The sequence below is a fragment of the Pinus tabuliformis genome, chromosome J (assembly GCF_031772625.1).
Source record: "Pinus tabuliformis cultivar Carrire ecotype Pingquan chromosome J, CPIR1, whole genome shotgun sequence".
NCBI lineage: Eukaryota > Viridiplantae > Streptophyta > Pinopsida > Pinales > Pinaceae > Pinus > Pinus tabuliformis.
In genome coordinates this window covers 1,351,978,406-1,352,000,047 of record NC_142295.1, presented here as the reverse complement: position 1 = coordinate 1,352,000,047, position 21,642 = coordinate 1,351,978,406, and the positions used below count along the sequence as shown (strand labels likewise).

General features: G+C 37.7%; 1 protein-coding gene across 6 annotated transcripts in view; it reads left to right on the top strand.

Moving 5' to 3' along the window:
• Positions 1-21,642, top strand: part of LOC149232384 (uncharacterized) — a 105,950-nt gene that overhangs the window by 70,971 nt on the left and 13,337 nt on the right. For 4 of the 6 annotated variants that reach the window (XR_016248141.1, XR_016248144.1, XR_016248143.1 and 1 more), the window contains exon 6: positions 69-179. The exons of 1 other annotated variant lie outside the window; for it this stretch is intronic. The gene's annotated coding sequence lies outside the window, so the exon portion shown is untranslated. Of the gene's footprint in view, positions 1-65; positions 180-21,642 lie in introns of all 6 variants that reach the window. One more of the 6 variants, XR_016248142.1, reaches the window with a different exon arrangement.

The following is a 21,642-nucleotide window of genomic DNA, read 5'->3' as shown; positions in this document are numbered from 1 at the left end:
ATCATAAAAATACTCTTCTTTTGTCAATGATAAGAAAAATCACGTTAAACATTTCTGTTTGTCAGCAGGGGACTAGTTGATTGCCTGGAAATGTTGTTAGGTGTGATATTCATTTTGCAACTGCCCATGTCTATGGATGCCACTGATATGGGAATCCTTCCTTGGGAGGTCTTTTCCAGGTAATGTCAAAGCCTGATGCAGGATAACATCTGAGATCCTTTTCTTGAACTTGTAACAGTCCAATGCAGACACATTGTTGATTTTGCATGTGCATTGCTGTCATATATCTTGAGATCATGAGTATAGAAGAGAGATTCATTTCTACCTTAAAATAATGATCTTGAGGTGTAGAATGTCCCCTGCTTTGCAGTGGTTTTGGGTTTTTCTCGCCCTAGGATTTTTCAAAATTTGTCTTTTGCAGCTCCATTAATCCGAGGGAAAAACTAGATGATTTTTTGTCGTGTAAGCCTTTGTAAGTGTTCTTTACATGTGGAAGTTGGTGGTTTTCAATGCTCTTTGGTTGTAAAATAATGCTATCATTCTTTGACTTATCTATTGGGCATTGTGTCCATATAAGATTCAGCTTCCTTAAATCAGCAGATTCGTTCATTGACTGCTTTTCCCCTGTTTACAGTTACAAATATTGTTTGTTCTGAAGAACTAAATATGCTAAACATACTGTCTTATATAACCATTATATGCAAGAGGCTTCCTTTATGCATATCTAGATATAATATGCATGATCAAACTGGAGAAGTTAATATTAAAGCCATATTATGCCCAATCAACTCGAGAATCTATTGTTAAACCCATAATATGTACGATCATTAATGCTATTTATATGATCTCCCTTACTGACTTTGTATTTACTTTGTTGGGGCAGTACTGTCAATCGATTTCTTTTGTTTGTATGTACCAGACAATACATTATCTTGTTTTGTCATTGGATGGTTCTAATAACTTTCAGACTGCCAGTGTTTTCTTTGTTGTTAAGTTTAAAGTCAATTTTACAACGTCTGTAGGCTATGTATCAATGCCACTGAAATTGGCAAGGGTCTGGAAAGGCAAAAAAATTGTAAAAATCAGGAAAATATTGGTAAAAATCGGAAAAATTAGAAAAATACTATGTTGCCAGGAAACGTGGGTGCGGGGACGGGGGCGGGGACGGGGACGGCATTTTTGGAAACAAGGTGCGTGGGTTCGTCGGGTAATATAATAATATTAAATTTTAATAATTATATTTTATAAATTATAAATTATAAATTTATAATTAATAATATATATGAAATTTGAATTTGTATATTTTTCAACTTTAAATTTTAAACAAGAAAACTTTAATGATAATCATTTAAACATGCATATTATTAATTAATATTTCATATATATATAATTAATAATATATATGAAATATATTAAAGTTGAAAAAATATAATTAATAATATATATGAAATTTGAATTTGTATATTTTTTCCAAACCCGTTCTCATAATGCATAAATGGACCTGCTTACCATTTTCATCTAATGGCAGTCTGGCACATGCCTTCAGAATAATAATGAAGATCACCTGGTTTGGATTTATGCCAAACCAAAGCATTCTGCCACAAATTGGAAAGCATCCATGCAACAGTTGTGGTCAGCATATCCTGCTGTCATTGAGTTCCACGAAACCGCATACCACGCAAGCATCCTATCAAATACAGTTTTGCAGGTCAAACTTGTTCCCTAACTCTATATTTCCATATTGACATTGCAGGCATCATTGTTTGTCTGATCACACTGCTATAATGTCCATCCTTTTCCATGCTTCCAATTTCTCTTCCTATGCTTATCTTTCATTTTATTTTCCAAATCCAACAGAATTTCAGACCTCTCTCAATTGTTATGTTACCTGTTTGACCCTCAAACACAGGTCCCCAACATTAGCTACCATAAAAAAGAGTGAAGATATTAACTATTGTTTTATACAGACAAGCATAACATCTATTGCTTGATGCAATTAACTTATTCAATTTAGAGCTGCACCATATTTTCATCCAAAAATGAAACACATGAAATCAGTACAAAGTCAATTATAGAGCTTGCTGGCAAGCGTCTTTTGTCAAGCCAACATATGGAATAATACATTACAGCTATAAACTATAATTCTTGTATGTCCATTAATGTCTGTCTATGTGTATGCATCAATTTTTGTGCATACATCTACATCTTATATGTATTTATGTGAGATTTGAATTTCAACACTTCTCATCATGAGCAAAAATAGAACAAGAGTGTCTCTGAAAATGCCTTTACTGCTATTTATAAGTCATTATCTGAAGCTCCAAGGAAACAAAAAGGTCTCTAACTGAAGCCCGATCCCTATTCTGCCCAGACAAGCTCTCTGCAATCATATATCCAAGGAGGTCGACAGTCCACTCACATCTTTTGTTCACTTGAATATCTTGATGTAACTTCAACCTAAAAATTTTGAAAATACCCATGCTACTTCAAACTTGTTGTATGGGCTCTTGTCCTTGAGAAATGCCCTAGGGATATATAGCCTTTGGCATGATACATGAAAACAGTAAACAGTCCTCAAACCTCCACTCCCTTTGTAGAGACACCAACAGAATAATATAGCACTTCCAGCTAACTTATTTTACTTAAGCCTCAATATAAATCCCAAAAAAACAGAGTTGAGGAAATAATGAAGTGGATTAAATCACTCAGGACGGTTTTCTGCATGGTGACCTCATTTATGAACTTGGCAGAATAGTGGCAATTACGACATATGCACTTCTTGCGCTTTTGATGAGACTTCAGTGGTCTTTACAACTTGCTGAAAAGCACAAACAAAATATAAGCTTCCAGATTCCCACCACTCCTATTGCACATCATGTGATGATCACTACCACCTGCTCCTGTTTCTTATCATGCAGCATAAAGTGAACATCAGGTACATCCCCTGCTTCGTTCATCAACCCTGTCAGTCACTGCAATTCTGCATAGATCTCCTCTGTCTGTGGGTGTGATCTATCTCCTACAACAAATGTATGCACTTTGTTCTTAACCTCAATCCAACTATATATTACTAATTATATTTTTAATATAGTTTTTTTTATGAAGAACCCGAAGAACCTAAAGAACCCAACCCGAAGAACTCGAAGAACCCGAAGAACCCAAGAACCCAAGCACCCGAAGAACCCAAGAACCCGTTAAAGGAAAAGAACCCAATTTTTTTTTTGAAGAACCCGATTCTTCATGGAAGAACCCGGCTCTTCTGGGTTCGTCTGGGAAGAACCCGTACCTGAATCCGGTACTTGGGTGCGGGAACCCGGGACGGGTTCAAGAACCCCACCCCCGGGTGCGGGTACCCATGCAACATAGGAAAAATACAAAAATATTCATTTTTTAACATCTAAAACAACAAAAACATCAAATAAATGTATTGCCACATAAAAATGAAAATGGAACTAATATATAAGATGTCTAATGCTACATCACACATCAATGCTGAATCATGTCCTGAATTCTAAGTCCTGACTCAGTCTCAAAATATCAACAAAAAATATAATAGATTTATCTCATTATCATGAGTCATCTACAATGAAATTAGATACATAAACTAGTGATTTCCTTTGCCCCTTTCACGGGAAAAGGTAATGAATTTTTCTTTAGAGGAAGAAGGCCCTAGGGTTGGCATTGGACTTTGACGTCCTCTAGAAGAAGTAGGAGGTAGACTCTGACATACTTTACTGGTGTCCATGCTACTGCTAAGTCCAACTAGCTCTATTTGAGTCCCTGAAGGTGGTGGTGTCAACTCTTCCACCTCCTCCTCTTCTACCTCTCTTCCCCCTGCTACCTTCTCCAGTGCCTCCTCCTTTAATCAATCTGGAATCAATTCCATGGCCTCTCGATCTCAACCCTCCATGTAGTAGTGGTGTCAATCCCATCCAATGAGATGGTGTCGACATCAAGTGTTTTCTGAAGTTGTCTGATTCGCAATTGAAGATTGTAGTAGACATAGACTATGTCATTAAGGTGTTGGGACTCCGACTTGTATGAGGGTCATAAATTATAAATTAATAATACATATTATAATTAGAGGGTGACCTGGCATAAAATAATAAATTATAATTTGAATGAATTCAAATTCTAATTTGATTTTTTTGAACTTGTTGCGCGTCTTGGTGTTTATTTTATCACATACACTTCAATTGTGCTCACATCTGGAGGACCTACATGTTTGGCTGAGTACTTGAATGACAAGTTTTTGGAGGTCCGGTACTCTTGCGCCATAGCTTGTCTACTGAACACCTAAAACAAATGAGAGAAACATGAGAAAAACACATTGAAATTTGAAATTTGAAACTTGAAACAAAGTATGAAGGGATGATAAAGTTTGAAACAAAAGCTTACCTAGCATTTTGGTCTTCCTATCTCAAATAGTCATGTCAAAGCCAAGTGTTCCACCTACCATCCTATATATCTCCATTTATTGAGAAATCTTCACACATTCGTGTGAAGATGGAAACATCCTTTGAACACAACTGAGGAATTTATCTATCACCTTAGTGTCAAATTTGAAACCACAAGAGTAAGAAAATGCAGGGTTGAGGTAGATCACTGTAGCATGAATGTGATGATTAAATGTATCATTCCATCAACCATCAATCACTCTCCATATCAATAGTCAGTTCTCAAACACATCATTCCCTTTATCCTCATAATAGGTATATATGGTTTTTTTGGCCCTATCCATAGCCTCATACAAGTAGCCCATTACAAGCTTGTCTCCATCAATCATTCGAAGAACCTTTACCAAATGTTTAGTGATGACACACACTTCCTCCACTTTCACTGAAAATCTCTCATGATATGAAACTAGCTTGCATATGGCCTCCCCCTCTGATTTGCATCTAAAAGATAAAGCATACCACACCTCCGAAAGAAACATACTTTTCACATCTCACATAGAAGTCAAGAGAGATTTAAGAGATATTAAGCTAGTGGCAAATCGTGTAATGGTAGGACGCACCAACTCCTTTTGCATCTAAAAGATAAAACATGCCACACCTTCGAAAGAAACATACTTTTCACATTTCACATAGAAGTCAAGAGAGATTTAAGAGATATGAAGCTAGTGGCAAATCGTGTAATGGTAGGACGCACGAACTCCTTGTTATTGGTGAATCTTCTCAGCAAGCTAAGCATAGATGCATGATTATATATAAATTTTGCTATGCTTTTGGATGATTCAACAATATCCTTGATACAAGGAATCTTCCCTATATCCTCTAAAATCAAATTAATATAATGTGAAGCACAATGTGTCCAAAACAAGTTAGGATACCTCTCCATAACCAACCTGTGAGCAATGACATTATTCACAACATTGTTCGTTATGACTTGGATAACATTTTGTCGACCTACTCCCTGATTGAACAAGTCCAACAACTCACATAATTATGCATCTCTAAGATGTGTAGATGCATCAATAGATTTAATAAACATTGTCCCCTTGGGATAATTAACCAAGAAGTTAAGAAGGGTCCTACCCTTCTGATCAGTCCAACCATCTGACATCACAATGCATCCAGTGTGTTCCCATGATGCCTTAAACTCCTCCAATATAGCAATGCAATCAACCTTTTCATTTTGAAGAATAGGCCCTCTCAACTCATCATAGGAAGGGGTTTTGTACCTCGGGCCAACAATAGCAACATCATCAAACATAGGCTAGTAGAATGGATTATTCTTGGCAATGTTGAAAGGAATGTCACTCCATAGAAAACACCTACTCATCAACTTGTTAACTTCTTCCTTCTCCTTTCTTTTAAGCATTGACTTGATAGAAGGTTGTGCACTAAGTGTGGTTATAGGAACAAAAAATGATGAGATAGATGAGGGGCCGACCATTATGGAAGGTGATGTTGAAGAACCACTCTCACTTCTTCTCCCCACTCCTCCCCTTGCAACTTGGCTTTTCACAACTTTCATGTTCTCTTTGGCTGCATTCTTATCTTACAGTGCTTTGGTAGCAATATGGATGATTTTTGGACTTGCTGCTGAGCAAAGTTCTACATCATGTCCTAGAATTTCTGCAAGGTAGAATTTCATTAGGGAGATTCCCATATCATATACTCCCCACACAACTTGCAATTCATTTTTTTTTTTATTGAACCCCACCATAGGTTTACCATATTCTGACACAAGGTTCAAACTTCAAATTTATGAAAAAGTACAAATCTAAACTTTACATAAACGCTGGATCTTCTATAGTCTAATAAAAGTTTAAGGAAAAAGAAGGAAAATTGATAGGAATGGAAAACCCGTCAAAAATTGGTAAAAAAAAGAAAAAGGAAAAAAAGAGATGGACATATTTGCAAATACACCACCAACTGTGGGAATTTGGCAAACCCTCTCCACTCCGCAATAAGTTGATGTTGGCAAACAAAACACACTCTCTTCCTAGCAAGATGAAGGAAAATTGATGGGTAAAGGAAACTCCATGAAAAATCTGAAGAAAACTAAAAAATGATGGAAATTGATACCCGTACCTACAAATGCATCCACGGTTGAGAGAAATCAATCCCCACTCCAAAAATTCACGATGACGGCAAAAGAAAATGGTGTCGCCCTCCTCCTTGGCTCAAACAAAACTGGTCTCCTCCTTTGCTCTTCAAACCCTTGTTCTTGTCTGTAAAATGAGTGAAAAAACTCAAAAATATCAACTTAAAGCACCCCAGTCTGTGGCATGGTGATTTTTTTGGTCGTCGTGTGATTTTATTGTGATTTTTTTGGCAAAGAAAAAATTGTTGATCTTATCCCGTGATAAAATTGGGGAGGGATTACAATCATGACTGTGCTTTTTTTTTTGATGTTCGTAATGCTACTTTGTAGGCGATATATATGATAAAAGATAACTTTTTACTTGGCATTAATAATATTTTGTAAGTGAAAATAACTTTAACTATTTCCTAATTCCTTTTTGCATAGGTACATAGCTATTTTACAAGAAAATAAAGGCTAGAGAAGGCAAGTCACTACCGTGATAGCTATTTAGATAGGCGATAATAATAGAAAAATGCAACTACAATCAAAATGACATTAAAGGCAAAATGGCAGCATCTCTATCCACAAAATTGCCAAAAAATTATCATAAACATCAAGCATTTAACAAATAATGGCTTTTGGGCAAGTTTATCAGTTTCATATGACAACACACCATTTAGAAGGTGGTCACTGATCATGGTCATTGTTACCCATCCAAGTGTGTAACCCCTATGAGAATTTTTCCCCATTTGTTCAACTTGCCAACAACCATATGATGATCTATATACAGCTAGCCTCAAAGGCCGTCTATCCATGCTTCGGTCAGTGTTTTATTTCATCTAGCTTACTCATCAGATGAAGGTGGGTAATCTGTTATAAGGTACATTGACCATATTTTTGTAACAAGTGCTTTCATTTAATGTTCAAACACATTTTAGTATGGATCATAGGTTGAGTTGGATAATAGACCACTTACATGTTGAATTTTGGTAGTTGTGATCGATATTCATGTAAGCTCTTAAAGGAAAATAAAAAACAGGGAATTGAGAATTTAAATATGAATTTATTTTGCCTCCAAAAGTCAAGTTGGCTTCGTCAAGGAGACACACCTTTTGGGACACCCAAGACCTCTATTCTCATAAAGTAACTTTGGACCAAGTGAGCTAGTTTAAAAGGTTAGTAATTTTTGGAAAAGAGGAAGGTTTTTATTTTTATTTTTAACTCACGGAAGGTTTGGGGTGTGTGCTTACTTGAAAAACCCTTTTTGCCTACAAAACAAAGAAAACCAAACAACCCAAAACGAACATGCAAAAAAAAAAGCCTTATAGCTTAATGTTAGATTTCGCTAGAAACTAAAAATTTTCCTCAATGTTTATGATTTTCTGAGATCACACTAAGGCGCGGCGAAAAAGAGCATACGCATGAGAAGAATCCTTCCTTTCTGTTTCTGATTTGCCCAGATCGCATAGAGTCGCAGGGCAAAGAGGAATAGGTAGAAATGAAAGGTATAGATCTGGTAATAAAAACAAAGAGATAAATAAATCGAAATAAACAGAGAGATAAATAACTAAAACTGCAAATAAAAATTGTATACCTCCAGATCTTAAAAATTACGTAGCTAGGGCTACCGGAAACCTTTTCGTGTGATACGAAAGGGGTTCCTCACTGGAACACATGCTCCTAACACAATAGAGCAGTCCTCTCGACCCGAAAGTGGTAAGAAAAAGTAGATCTAGGAAACGATAGTTAGATGTAGTTGTACCAACTTCGGATTTGGATCACCAACGGATGCGACCCTCAAATAGCTCTGATATCATGTAGGATTATACAAGGTAAGTTCCTCAGATAGAACACCAAAGGAAACCGCTCACAAACAGATCACAGATCAATACACCAGTATTCTTGACGTTGTTAAAACCCTCAAAGAGGGAAATAGTCCACGCCCTGAGCCAACGCGACCACTTAAGTCAATTTATAATGTAAAAGAAAGAAAATTTATATAAGCTTCTCTCATGAACGGTCACCTTACAAATGACCCTCCATGCTCTTTAAATAGAGATCATGGACCAATCGGGTGTTAAGCCACGGATCAAGTGTCGGTAATACCGAGGAGAGAATGAACCGTCAGATCACTTCATGTCTAGAACATATCGTGAGTGTCAGATTGTAAGTTACAAAAAGTACATAGTAAAGAAACACACTTTACCTAACTATACACTAGACCAAGTTATACTTAACTATTTCCTATGTGTCGGAATATCCTAACAAAAAGCTTAGTCAAAGGATAGATAAAACTTGCGGTCAAACTTAAGAATTTCTACGGTCAACTTCAGTCAAAGTCTATGGTCAACCATGGTCAAACTACCCAGAAAACTTTGGCCTCTTGACCAATCAATTCGGCCTTCCAAAACAGAGATTTTCCCAAAGTAAACGAAGTCAAACCAAGCTCCAAGATCAAGAAGTCAACGTTGGTCAAAGTCCAAAATCAAAAGATGAATTCAGCCAACAGAAAAACCCTCTCTCTGCTTTGCATGTGTGAAGATAGACCTGCAATTTTAGAGTTGTACGAACCAATCCAAGAGAAGAAAGATGTGTGTGATGATGCTCCAAAGTGATGTGACATATGCTCTATTTATATGTGACTTAGGGGGTCGAATTAGCTTGCCTAGGCCAACTTGTACATTCGTGCACATGTGGGTTTCAACTTGAAAATAATCTTTTTCCTTGACCAAATGAAATTCTTCCAAGGGCTAGGAGGGGTTTCTTTGGATGAGGAAGCCTCTCTAATGGAGGGAATTTATCCTTGCGCTGCTAAATTAACAAAAATAAATTTGGCTTGGTAACTAAATTACTAGATGTTATTGTTCCAAAGATGATGAACAAAGAATTGATTACTCATAAATGTTACTAGGGCATGATTGATGTCGATGTATGTTGCACTAGGGTTTATACCTGAAGATGCTAGGGTTTGACCAAGACAAGTATGTCCTAAGCAAAATTGTTAAATAGGTATGTTGCTGATCATTGCTGGTAAAAGTATTGTTGAAGGATGTTGTGGCCTAGGGTTTGATATACATGATGAGAAAAGGTCTCATGATTAGACAAGCTGATGTAACTTAGCAAAGCCATTATAGTAGGGCACTTGACAACGTCTTTTATTCTTTGATCAGAGGAAGAACAACTATATTGGGAACATAGTTATTGGCTAGTGTGGGCAACTAATGAATGCAAAGGTTTTCAGCGCTTGCTTGTTGAACCAGGATTATATGGTTGGATGTTTGATGAAAGGTTGATGTAGCTCTAGTAGAAGTTTTGTGAAACTAGGGTTTGATGCATAAATGCAAATTTGATTAAGCAAAGATTATATTATGGTTTGCTTTTGTATTGATTTTGAGCACATGTGGATTTAGTTCGAAAAATGTAAAACGTGGTTCACTTGTTGATTAATGTGGCAGGTTGGTGTAAGGAAGGAGAGTGGAGTCTCCTTCAGGTTGAAGCTTGAGAACGCTTCAAGGCGACAGGATGGTGCTAGGGCAGGTTGGAGCTTATGTAGGGTGTTGGAGCATTCTTTCAGTAAGAGCTGGTAAATCAGGGAGTTGGAGCTTCCTTTAGGTTGGAGCTTATAAATCAGGGTGTTGGAGCGTCATTCTTGTTGGAGCTGGTAAACCAAGGTGTTGGAGCATCCTTCTAGTCGGAGCTGGTAAATCAGGGCATTGAACATCCTTCAGGTTGGAGCCTCTTTCAGTTGATGCTGAGAATCTTGGAAGCTGGAGCTTCCTAATTGATGTAAATCTTTGATGACCTATATTAAGAAGCGTTCGACGATTTTTCTCCCAAAAGGGTTTCCACCTAAAAACATCTTGTGTACTGTCTTGATGTCATGCATTGTTGAATGGTGTTGTTTATTGTTTATGTGATGTGATGCTGTTTTAATTTATTGCTTTGAAGATTAAAAATTAACTAATTGAAGGAAGTACTGATTCATCCCCCTCTCAGTATTTCCAACATTCGGTATCCAAGTAGGTTCCTTCAGTTGCAGCTTAACAGCTGGAAGGAAGATCTCAAAAGTGCAAAGATGGGAAATTCAAAGAAGCATGCATCCAAGCGATCAAAGGACGTCTTCAGTATTGCCATAGTCTCCAAATCTAAAGAGAATCAAGTTGGTCTACCTAGTACCAGCGCCTGAGTTTGATGAAGCCAAATATGAAATATGGGAATTCAAAATGAAAGTCCATTTGCAAGCTCAAGGATATGATGGATGGCACTCTATTGTTTGAAGACACATCTACAAGGGAATCTAGAAGGCACAATGCACAAGCTATGACTGTCATTTGAGGAGCTCTGCCGGGCTATGTAAAAGCCAAAGTAGATAATTTTTCATTAGCTCAAAATATTTGGAAGAATCTCCATAGCCTCTACTCAAAGAAGTATGCAGGTCAAGAAGAAGATGATGATGATCGTGATTGAAAGAAAGTAGATTCTCAAGTCAAAAAATATGACAATGATGAAGAAGAAGAAGCAGTAGTTGACTTGGAGGTAGAATCGATTAGTGCCTTATGTGATCTTATTAATGTAAGGAAGCGAAATCAATTACTTGAAGAAGTATCCCTTCTAAGAATTCAAGTGCAGGAAGCTTAAAAGAAAGGAATAAACTTGACAAGCTAGTTGGAGGAATCTATAGCAGAAGTTGGTCAAAAGCAAAAGAAACTTGATGATGCATTTCTAGTAGTAATAAATAGGCTCAAGGAATGGCAAAAGGAACATTTGCAGGATGTTGCAAAGAAGGATAATATCATTAATGAAAAGGTCCAAGAAATTGCTCAGTTGAAGATGAAGGTAAAAGAAGCAGGTAGGCTCCATGCAATGAAGGCACAAGCTCCAAGCCCTCGCAGATCAAGATTGACGAAAAGCTTGATAGCAAAATCATTCAAAGGCCAAATCGAATTGAAGGACAAAAGAAGGTTGAAAATGTTGCTCCAAGAAGTAATGTTCAAAAAAGGGTTGTACCTCCTCCTAGAAAGAATGTCTTCAAAAGATCTTCAGGACAAGACAACTCATTTAGGTGCCCTAGTTTATTCAATGGTTATTATTTCTCATGTTCTAATTTCTGACATATGGCTTAGGATTGCAGAATGTATGATAGGGATGTTTATCAAGGACATTATTACAACCCTAGAAGCAAGTTTGTAGGACACGTTTCAAAAGGACTTTGTCATCAGATAATATATGTCAGTTGTTTCGTCGTTCAGGTACCATTTAGAATGCTTCAAATGCCATAACTATGAGCATATAGCTTGTGATTGCACATACATGATGAAATCTTCCATGAAGAACAACTCTAATATTAGGTACAAGAAGGTTTGGAGAAGAAAACAAATGCAAGAAGATCAAGTCTTACTAGTCATGCTTTCAGGTTTTCGAAAGTCAAAAGGTTATGATGAATCTACAATGGAAGGTGTTGAGGATCAGGATGATTTGGCTATAGAGTTGGTTCACACATTAGTCTGAGGAATCTAGCTTGATGGCTCCCTGTCCTATGAATATTGAAGAGGGGGAGCCTAAGTAGCGGTGGTTGAAGATTTGTCATTCAAATGTTTTTTAGATGGCGGATGTGAAGAAGTTTTTAGCATTGTTAGTAGATTGGTCTGCTTTGTGTTTAGCAGAATAGCAACTTTGGAAAGCAAGTCATGCACAATTTTCAAGGAGTCATTGTCTTGACAAGTAGAATCAACAGTGAGAGGCATAACATGTAAGGGGGAGACGGGCATGTTGGAGGAAGAGAAAAGCAAATATCTCATCAGAGGGAGTAACCCTTTGCCATTGATGTCAAAGGGGGAGAGAATTCAAGAAAGGAAGATCATAAACATGGATTCATGGGTACCAGTGATTGCAGAGGGAGTATGTGTTGAAGAAAGTGTAACTAGGTTCAATATTTATAAATGTAATTTTGATCTTTGTACTTGTCAAGAAAAAGAAATATTATTTTTGTAAATTATAAGAATGAGTTTCTTGCTCATTCCATAGGTCTAGGAAAGTCAAAGAGGTGTAAAATCTCTTCTTGAGCATATATGTAATGTATATGAGTCAACCCAGTGTCTAGAACAACCCTCCAAGACAAGCACAATCTTCTTGAAGAAGGAAACAAGGAAAACAGTCATGTCGGCCTGCAAAAATGAATTAAATAGCTAAAAGAAGTCATGTCTGCTCACATATAGAGACACACCTCTTCGTTGGTTCATGTCGGCTTAATATGGAGGGAAAACCACTATATATACCCTGTTGGGGTCACCACAAAAAAGACAATTCAGATACCTCTAAAACTTCGGATGGTGCAGGAATCTCGGTCAACCACAGGAGTATAGGAACTCGGATTTCTCTAAGTTTTTGGATGGGTAAAAAGATCTGAAATCCGCAGTACAAGGAGACACAATTTCGGATGCCACAGTAAGGAAAATTTGAAGTCTGTCTCTAGTATAGATCTTAGATTCATCTTGTATTTCAGAGGGCAGTTTTAGGGAACATTTCGGATATCACTTCGGTGGACTATCCTGCAGTAACACAGACAGTCTCAACATATATATATGATGAAGAGGATCCCTGTATAGCACACACAGTCTCGGTTATCCAACAGTGACACTCTGTCTCGGCATGCATTTTGGATGATGGTCCTTGTAATCTCAGTCATGATCTCAGCATAAAGATAGTCATAATCCTAAGGGAGACAGATACAATGATGAAGATCTAAGTGAAGGAGAAACTATGGTGCAACAACAATGATCTCTTTGTTATGGTGAAGTCCTCAATGAAGGTGCAACAATGGTGTTGTAGCAGTAATGAAGATCTCAGTGGTGCAGTAGTGATGGCCTCAATGGTGCAGCAATGATGATGATCTCAACAGTGACAAAGAAGAGGATTGGGGTCTTGGTCTTGGAGTGGCATAGTAAGTCAAGGGTCATGGTCTTGGTGTTCATCAATTGGAATCTCTATAAGAAGAATTATGTGCGGGTTTTCATCTCCAAGAGGGAGAGGTTTCGGCTTTGGCAGAATGCCAACATCTTGTGTTCTTGTCTCTTTGTTCTTTGGTAGCTATTTGATGAAATAAGAAACACACACTCTAATAATATCAAAGAGAAGATTGTGCTAATAAGAAAATTAAAATGCCTCACAAATAGTTATCAAGTCAAGAAGAATCTCATTAACTACATGTGCCCTAGATTCTTCAACATGGAATCAGAGCTAAGGTGTTGAAGTCAAAGGAAGGGCAACAAAAAGAGACATACAAGGATCAATTTTCAAGAAGGGCATCAAAGCAAGTTGTAGGGCTCTAACAAAATTGTAGGATCAGTCTACAACAACAGTCTACATTAGCAAGGGTTTTTGCCTATGCAATCAAGGAGACAGTCTACAACAACAAGAGCCTTTATGTTCACAATCATCATCAAAAGGCCACCAAGACCCTCATCAAATTGTCTACAAAGTAAGGAAGCTCAAAGACCTCAAAAACGAAGATTACATCATCTCGAAGAAGGTCGAAGTCCTAGAAGCAATCTTGATCTAAACTACAAAAGAAGGCAAATTGAAGGCAATAAGGCATGGACATCTTCAAAGGATCATCTTCGTGCCCTAGAAAAAGACCATCCGAGGAAGCAACAGATCATCCTCATGAAAAGAGTGCAACCTTGTCTATTGAAAGGCTTTCTCACTTAAAAGAAGATCATCCAAGAATAAGTCCTCATACATCTTCCTCATCAACATGATCTAGGTTGGATGGGTCATCAAGATTCCTTGCATGAAGAAGGAGGATAGTCATAGTCCTCTAAGAAGCTGAATTCTTTAAACATATCAATAGGTCTCCTCTCAATTGATGGAAACGGATGTGTATGAAAGATTCTCTCACATAGCAATATTGGAGACATTAAAGTGATGTGGATGATAAATTCATTCTTTGAAGGTGCAATAATGAAGGTCACATGAAATCTGATCTTCATGAAAGTTAAGGTATCAAAGGAGGTAGGATATCTTCATAAGATCCCATCTACAAGATCTAGGAAGGAAGATAATCATCATTATTCTAACTGATAAGCAAGGTAACAATTGTCCATGAACAAGAAGGTTACCTCATTCAACAATTTGTGGTCTCTATGCTAGATAGAGAAAGGCAAGTTGATGGCAAAAATATTGAAGGTTAAAAGAACTCAAACATGTGCAGAAAGGAAAGACAAGTTTGGTCCTCAAGCAGACCGAATAAGTATAACTAAGATTCAATGCTATGGAAAGTTTATAGAAAGAAGCTCATATCACTGGAAAGATGGAGGAAGCTAAAGAAAGGGACCAAGGAAAGAGGGAGTAACAAATCTCTCCTATGAGTAAGATGTTATCCCTCACAAAAGGGTCCTATCATAAGCTCCTAAATCTTGTGTTATAGATATGACCAAGATAATAAGATGCATCATGGCATCATGGAAGCATTAGAAACAAGAGCTTGTGACATCACCATGGGAATCATGAAGGACAAAACCCATGGCAGACAAACATGAAGAATATAGCTCTTGGGAACCTCAGTGGACATTGAAGAAAAGGAAGGAGTCATCTGGGACAAGGCTCATCATACATCAAGTCAAAAAGGAAACATCTGCCAGTTGGGGATATACAAGATCCTCAAAATTCTCTGATGGAATCCTCATCGAAGGGTTCACTAATCTAGAGAGGAAGCAAGTGTTTCAACAAGAATTCCAACTTATGGAATCCATGAGATAATGATGTGATGACATGAAGCAGATCAAGGGATTGAAGATCTCTTCAATCAAGAAGGTTGCTGGACGAAGCCTCAATGACTTGAAGGTAAAATAAGGTATGTATGCTTGCGTTTAATATTATAATGACATGTCATATGGTTGCAGGTAACATGGATCATTACTTCTATCTTGAGAAGCATGATCAAGAGAAAAAAGATCTCTGAAAGGATGCAGAAAGGCATAAGTCACACCAGATGAAATCAACATAATATGTCCTCATATGAAGTATGAGGTGGTTGACTACAATAAAGAAACTCTGATTGAAATCTCCTGGGAATGGAATGTGTGAGGAAGGAAGAGATTGTGAGATATGCAACCCTGATAAAGGTGATCAACATCCAAAAGACCAAGAAGACTTGACTAGGAAATCTCCCGGAAAGATATGAAGACTCTGATGGAAAAGATGAAGACCCTTGACAATGGATATCTTTGGGAGATGTGTCAACATGAATGCAGGATGCTGATACCTACAGGAAGATGTCATGATGAAGAGCCATCTAGTAAGGTACGATTTAATTTAATGTTATGTTTTGATTTCTTGAATAATATCTGGATGAGTGCATGCAGGGCTACTGGAACAAGAATTGTAAGTACAAGTACAACTGGCATTCATGTGGTGGATGGAAATTCCTGAAAGAAGCATGATGGGAAAGAAGTAGCTACATGACGAAGGTTCCAGATATGTATCAAGAAGGCCACTTTCCATGAAGAAAGGAATGACATGACGAACCAAGAAGGAAAGTGATCGATGGCTGATGCCCTACAAGGAAGAAGCTCAACTAAACTTTATGACATCAAGGAAAGAAGTTGATCAAGCAGCTGAAGGACCCACGAAGAAGAAGTTGTTGATGAAAAGAAGAGTCCCTTATTAAGAAGGAGCTCTGACAGGTCACTGATCAAGAGGGAGCTTGGATTAGATCACCCCTAATTAAAAAGGAGTGCCAGTGGTCGTTTTCTATTTCATGTGTCATGCACTAGACCAGGACTAACAACCATAAGTCTAGGTGAACGCCATGAATGGAAATGAAGGCACATGATAAACACAACATTCTTGTCTTCATCTGGGAAGAAAGAATGGGAGGATTGGGTAATCATCTGGCATCCGATGCTATTTGAGGATGTGTAGGGCATCCAAGATTAAGAGTAGGCAACATGACCGATATTCTTTGAGGGCTGGGAACCCAAGATAAGAATAGTCCTAGAAGGTCATACTCAGTGAACACCCGGGTAGGTATGTACCTTGAGAGACAAGACCGATATTCTTTGAGGGCTGGGAACCCAAGATAAGAATAGTCCTAGAAGGTCATACTTAGTGAACACCCGGGTAGGTATGTACCTTGAGAGACAATGATGAAGATGTCTATAATCATTGGTCTTGCTAGCATTGTAGCTCATGGTCTCGTGGAGAGATGGAGTTGTTAGTCAAGGCCTTGCACTGTGACAATGCTAGTTACTATGATGCTATACAGATGGGTTACCAATCTGATTCTTCTTATGAGAAATTATTCAGATTGAGAATGATCTAGTACCATTATAAATACCTCCCTAGTTAAGAGGGAGTGTTGAAGAAATTGTAATTAGGTTCGGTATTTACAAATGTAATTTTGATCCTTGTACTTGTCAAGAAAAAGAAATATTATTTTTGCAAATTATAAGAATGAGTTTCTTTCTCATTCCACAGGTCTAGGAAAGTCAAAGAGTCAAAGACGTGTAAAAATCTCTTCTTGAGCATATGTGTAATGTATATGAGTCAACCTAGTGTCTAGAACAACCCTCCAAGAAGGGCACAATCCTCTTGAAGAAGGCAATAAGCAAAACAGTCATGTCGGCCTACAAAAATGAATTAAATCGCTAAAAGAAGTCATGTCGGCTCACATATAAAGACACACCTCTTTGTTGGTTCATGTCGGCTTAATATGAAGGGAAAACCACTATATATACCCCGTTGGGGTCAGCACAGAAAAGACAATTTAGATACCTCTGAAACTTCAGATGGTGTAGGAATCTCGGTGAACCACAGGAGTACAGGAACTTAGATTTCTCTGAGTTTTCGGATGGGTAAAAAGGTTTGAAATTCGCAATACAGGGAGACACAATTTCAGATGCCACAGTAAGGAAGATTCGAAGTCTGTCTCTAGTACAAATCTCAGATTCATCTTGTATTTCAGAGGGCAGTTTCAGGGAACATTTTGGATATCACTTCAGTGGACTGTCCTGCAGTAGCACACACAGTCTCAACATATATATATGATGAAGAGGATCCCTGTATAGCACACACAGTCTCGGTTATCCAACAATGACACTTTGTCTCGACATGCATTTTGGATGATGGTCCTCGTAATCTCAGTCATGATCTCGGCATAAAGATAGTCATAATCCTAAGGGAGACATAGATACAATGATGAAGATCTAAGTGAAGGAGCAACTATGGTGCAGCAACAATGATCTCTTTGTTATGGTGAAGTCCTCAATGAAGGTGCAACAATGGTGTTACAACAGTAATGAAGATCTCAGTGGTGCAGTACTGATGGCATCAATGGTGCAGCAATGATGATGATCTCAACTGTGACAAAGAAGAGGATTAGGGTCTTGGTCTTGGAGTGGCATAGTAAGTCAAGGGTCATGGTCTTGGTGTTCGTCAATTGGAATCTCTATAAGAAGAATTATGTGCGGGTTTTCCTCTCCAAGAGGGAGAGGTTTTGGCCCTGGCAGAATGCCAACATCTTGTGTTCTTGTCTCTTTGTTCTTTGGTAGCTATTTGATGAAATAAGAAACACACACTCTAATAATATCAAAGAGAAGATTGTGCTAATAAGAAAATTAAAATGCCTCACAAATAGTTATCAAGTCAAGAAGAATCTCATTAACTACATGTGCCCTAGATTCTTCAATAGTGTGTGTGTTGCCATCAATGACAAAGCGGGAGATTGTTGAATGGTGTTGTCATGGATGCGAACATCGGTCCTTGAACGCTCTTAATATTCGTCTAGTTTGCATTAATTGGAAGCTCCAAATGGTCAAGATATCATGGAAGCCCAAATACCACCTTGCAGTTGTTGAAGAATTCGAGAATGAGAAAAAATGAATTTGGATCGAATGCCCATCACCATCGTGTCCTCATCGTCGTGTCGATTCCAATAGTATGTGGCATGCCTCGTGGTTCATCTTGGTTGGGGAGATATGCTCATTTAAAGTTTGTGCCCCGATAGTGTGGTCAAAGTCTCGAAAATGAGATGATGTGGCAACTCATCATTGGTTAGATATATGTTCAAATCATGAGGTCAAGAAGGATTTGTATTGGACTTAATTAAATATTTTTGAGATCTAATTTGGTTACAAGAGGATATTTATCAAGGGCATTTTATCAAATATTTAAAAGTTAAGCTGATTGTATTGTGCATTGGGGTTTTGGTTCCAAAAAATGAAAATTTGAAATTTGAAATTCCCCTCAAAATCCAATTTGCTTTGCCCCTCCAGAAGGAACCTCGACCTCTATATATAGGATATGTTTTTCCCTTATCGAAGACAAGATCAAGCACATTAGTGATATATCTTCTGTGGTTTTGAGGCCCTTGAGGAATCATGCTTAGCTTCTGTAGGAGATTGAAGTCTGAGGTTCTGTTGGGTTTATTCTTTTCGACATTTTGTTTGTGTGGTGGCTATTTGTGACGAATCTGAAGGTTTTGTTGGGCAGTAAATTTTCTGAGGCATTCTCAACCCTCTAAATCTACATCTTTGTGGCACTCTTGAGGCCCAAATTCTATGCACTGTGAAGCATCTCTGAGGCTCATTTTGAAGGTTGGTCAAGCGTAATTAATCACATGGATATGTTCAGATTTTGTTATTGGAAAATGGATTTTGGACTAAACAAGTATAAACTCATAGTGTTTGGAATGCATTATGTTTAATTGTTGATTGATCGTGTAGCGCGTTGAATGTGTAATTGCTAGATATTGAACACAGTGAGTTTGTTCAATTGTAGTGTATAAATCAATTGATGGCAACATATAAGTAGTGCGATTGGGTCTATAACCAAAGTGCATGTAAGAGTATTGATGCAATGTGATTTGGGTGGAGGCTGAGTGTTTGGGGCACTGGTGCACTGTAGAGTTGAGTTAAACTTGTGCGATTGACAAGTGGAGTGATGGTTTGCTAAGGCATTGATGCGCACTGCCCTGTGTGCAAATGGATATGGCCATAATGGATCGATTTGAGTACTGATGCAATTTAGTGCATAATCTGACCCGATCAAGATGGTATTCTATGTATGAGAATGTGTGATAGTCGGTGTGATTGAGTTGGTTCATTTGTGTGATTAGAGTGTTGGTGCAACATAACACAGTGAATAAGTGGGTAAGTTAAAAATTACCAGTGCGTTGAATTATTCGCGAATGAATATATGTTGTGTGTTTTTGTGGGAGCGATGTATGGTGGCTATGCGTATTCAAGAGTAAATCGATCCCATGTCGACGATGCAATAACACCTTTGCTAGGGATTTTCTTGGTGAATGGACTATGTCTCATGCCAGAACAGTTACGCTGTAATAGTGAAGGCAACTTCCCTCGTCTTTGAGCCACCGGTTTTGGTGATCATCACAGATGCGCTTCCGTTGTTTCTCGCACATGAAAATGTAACCGGTCTCACTGTGATTACCTTTAGTGCCTATTGCTACAACTCGTCAACCTTCTTATGTTTGCGAGGAGTTTTACATGCTGCTATGACATCACAAGTTTAAATAGTCTATGGACCACACTTGCGCATCAATACTTCAGGCAACAGACCTTGTCTTTGATACAAGTGCTATCAATCAACCTTCCATAGGAATAAACCTTCTACGATATCTTGTCACTGAGAGGATTCGCAAAGATAAACGAGTTAGTGTGATAGCAAGGACGAATTTGAGATACCTTTCTAGTCTTCCATAAAATGAGGATGTGGTCACATTGGATCTTTCCTTCATATCAAGACTTTTGGTCATGCCAGTTGTTAAAGCAATGATGAACCGAGAGTCCAATTTAGTTACATTAAGCCTGAATTTGAAGCTCGTAGGTGTCAAGTAGGCAGTGGTTGTGTGGTCAGGGATTCAAAAGTCCACAAAGAGGGATAAAGATTGTTGCAAAATATACACATTAGGGATGTGTGACAAATGTATACTGTGCAAGAATTGTGTTAATGAAATATTTAATATTGTTGCTGATGGTGTAATACTAACCAAAGTTATAGTGACTGTTAGAAATAAAATTTCTAACTTACTATTGATTGTTAAAAATACACCAGATGAGTTCTGAATGTAATGTATATATTAATTGATAAAATTCAAATGATGATTACAAGGCTGAGGTAGTGCTCCTTTAATAGGAGTTGATTGGCCATGCCTAATCAAAGAGACATGTCCTTTGGGGACTAATGTCTCTTCATTTAACTAATTAATTGTTAATTAATTGATTATAATTAAATATTTATTTATTTAAATAATATTTTAATATTTTAATTAAATGTTATAAATTTAAATTCATAACATTGTCTTCCCCTTAAGATGCTTTGTTCTCAAAGCATAGGTAGGTCTGGGTGTTGACAAAGAAAACGTTTTGATTCCTAAGACGAGTCTTCCTCTGGTAACCTCTTCCATTTGATGAGGTGTTCCTTTATTGTCTTGGACTGTAAAACCTTTTCTCGGGTAGCTAGTATACCTTCAGGTTCAAGGACTATTCTTCCTTCTTCATCGGTCTCTGGGATTTCTGTTTGCGCTATTTGGTTTTGCTCTAATACTCTTTTGAGACTTGATACGTCAAAGGTATTATGGATTCGACAGTTGTCTGGTAACTTTAATCTATAAGCTACACTAATCTTTTTGATTATCTGATACGACCCATAATATTTAGGTGATAATTTATTCTTCCCTTGCTGTTTTAGTGATAGTTGCTTATAAGGTTGGAATCTAACAAAGACCCAATCTCCCTCCTCGAACTCTCTTTCAGAGTAGTGTTGGTCGGCTTGTTGTTTCATTTTATTACGAGCCATGGTTAGATTTTCTTTTAGTAAGTTGATGATCCTTTGATTTTCTCCTAGGTGGTCTTTAACTGCTGGTACCCTAGAATCAAGGAGTGCAAAGTCTTTCCACCTGGGTGGCTCGTAACCATATAAGGCTTGGAAGGGTGTCATCTTAGCTGACATGTGGTATGTGGTATTATACCACCATTCTTCCAGGTGTAGCCATTGGGTCCATCTGTTTTGTTTATCTGTAACGAAACAACGAAGATATGTTTCCAAGCATTTATTAACGATTTCGGTTTGCCCATCTGTTTGGGGGTG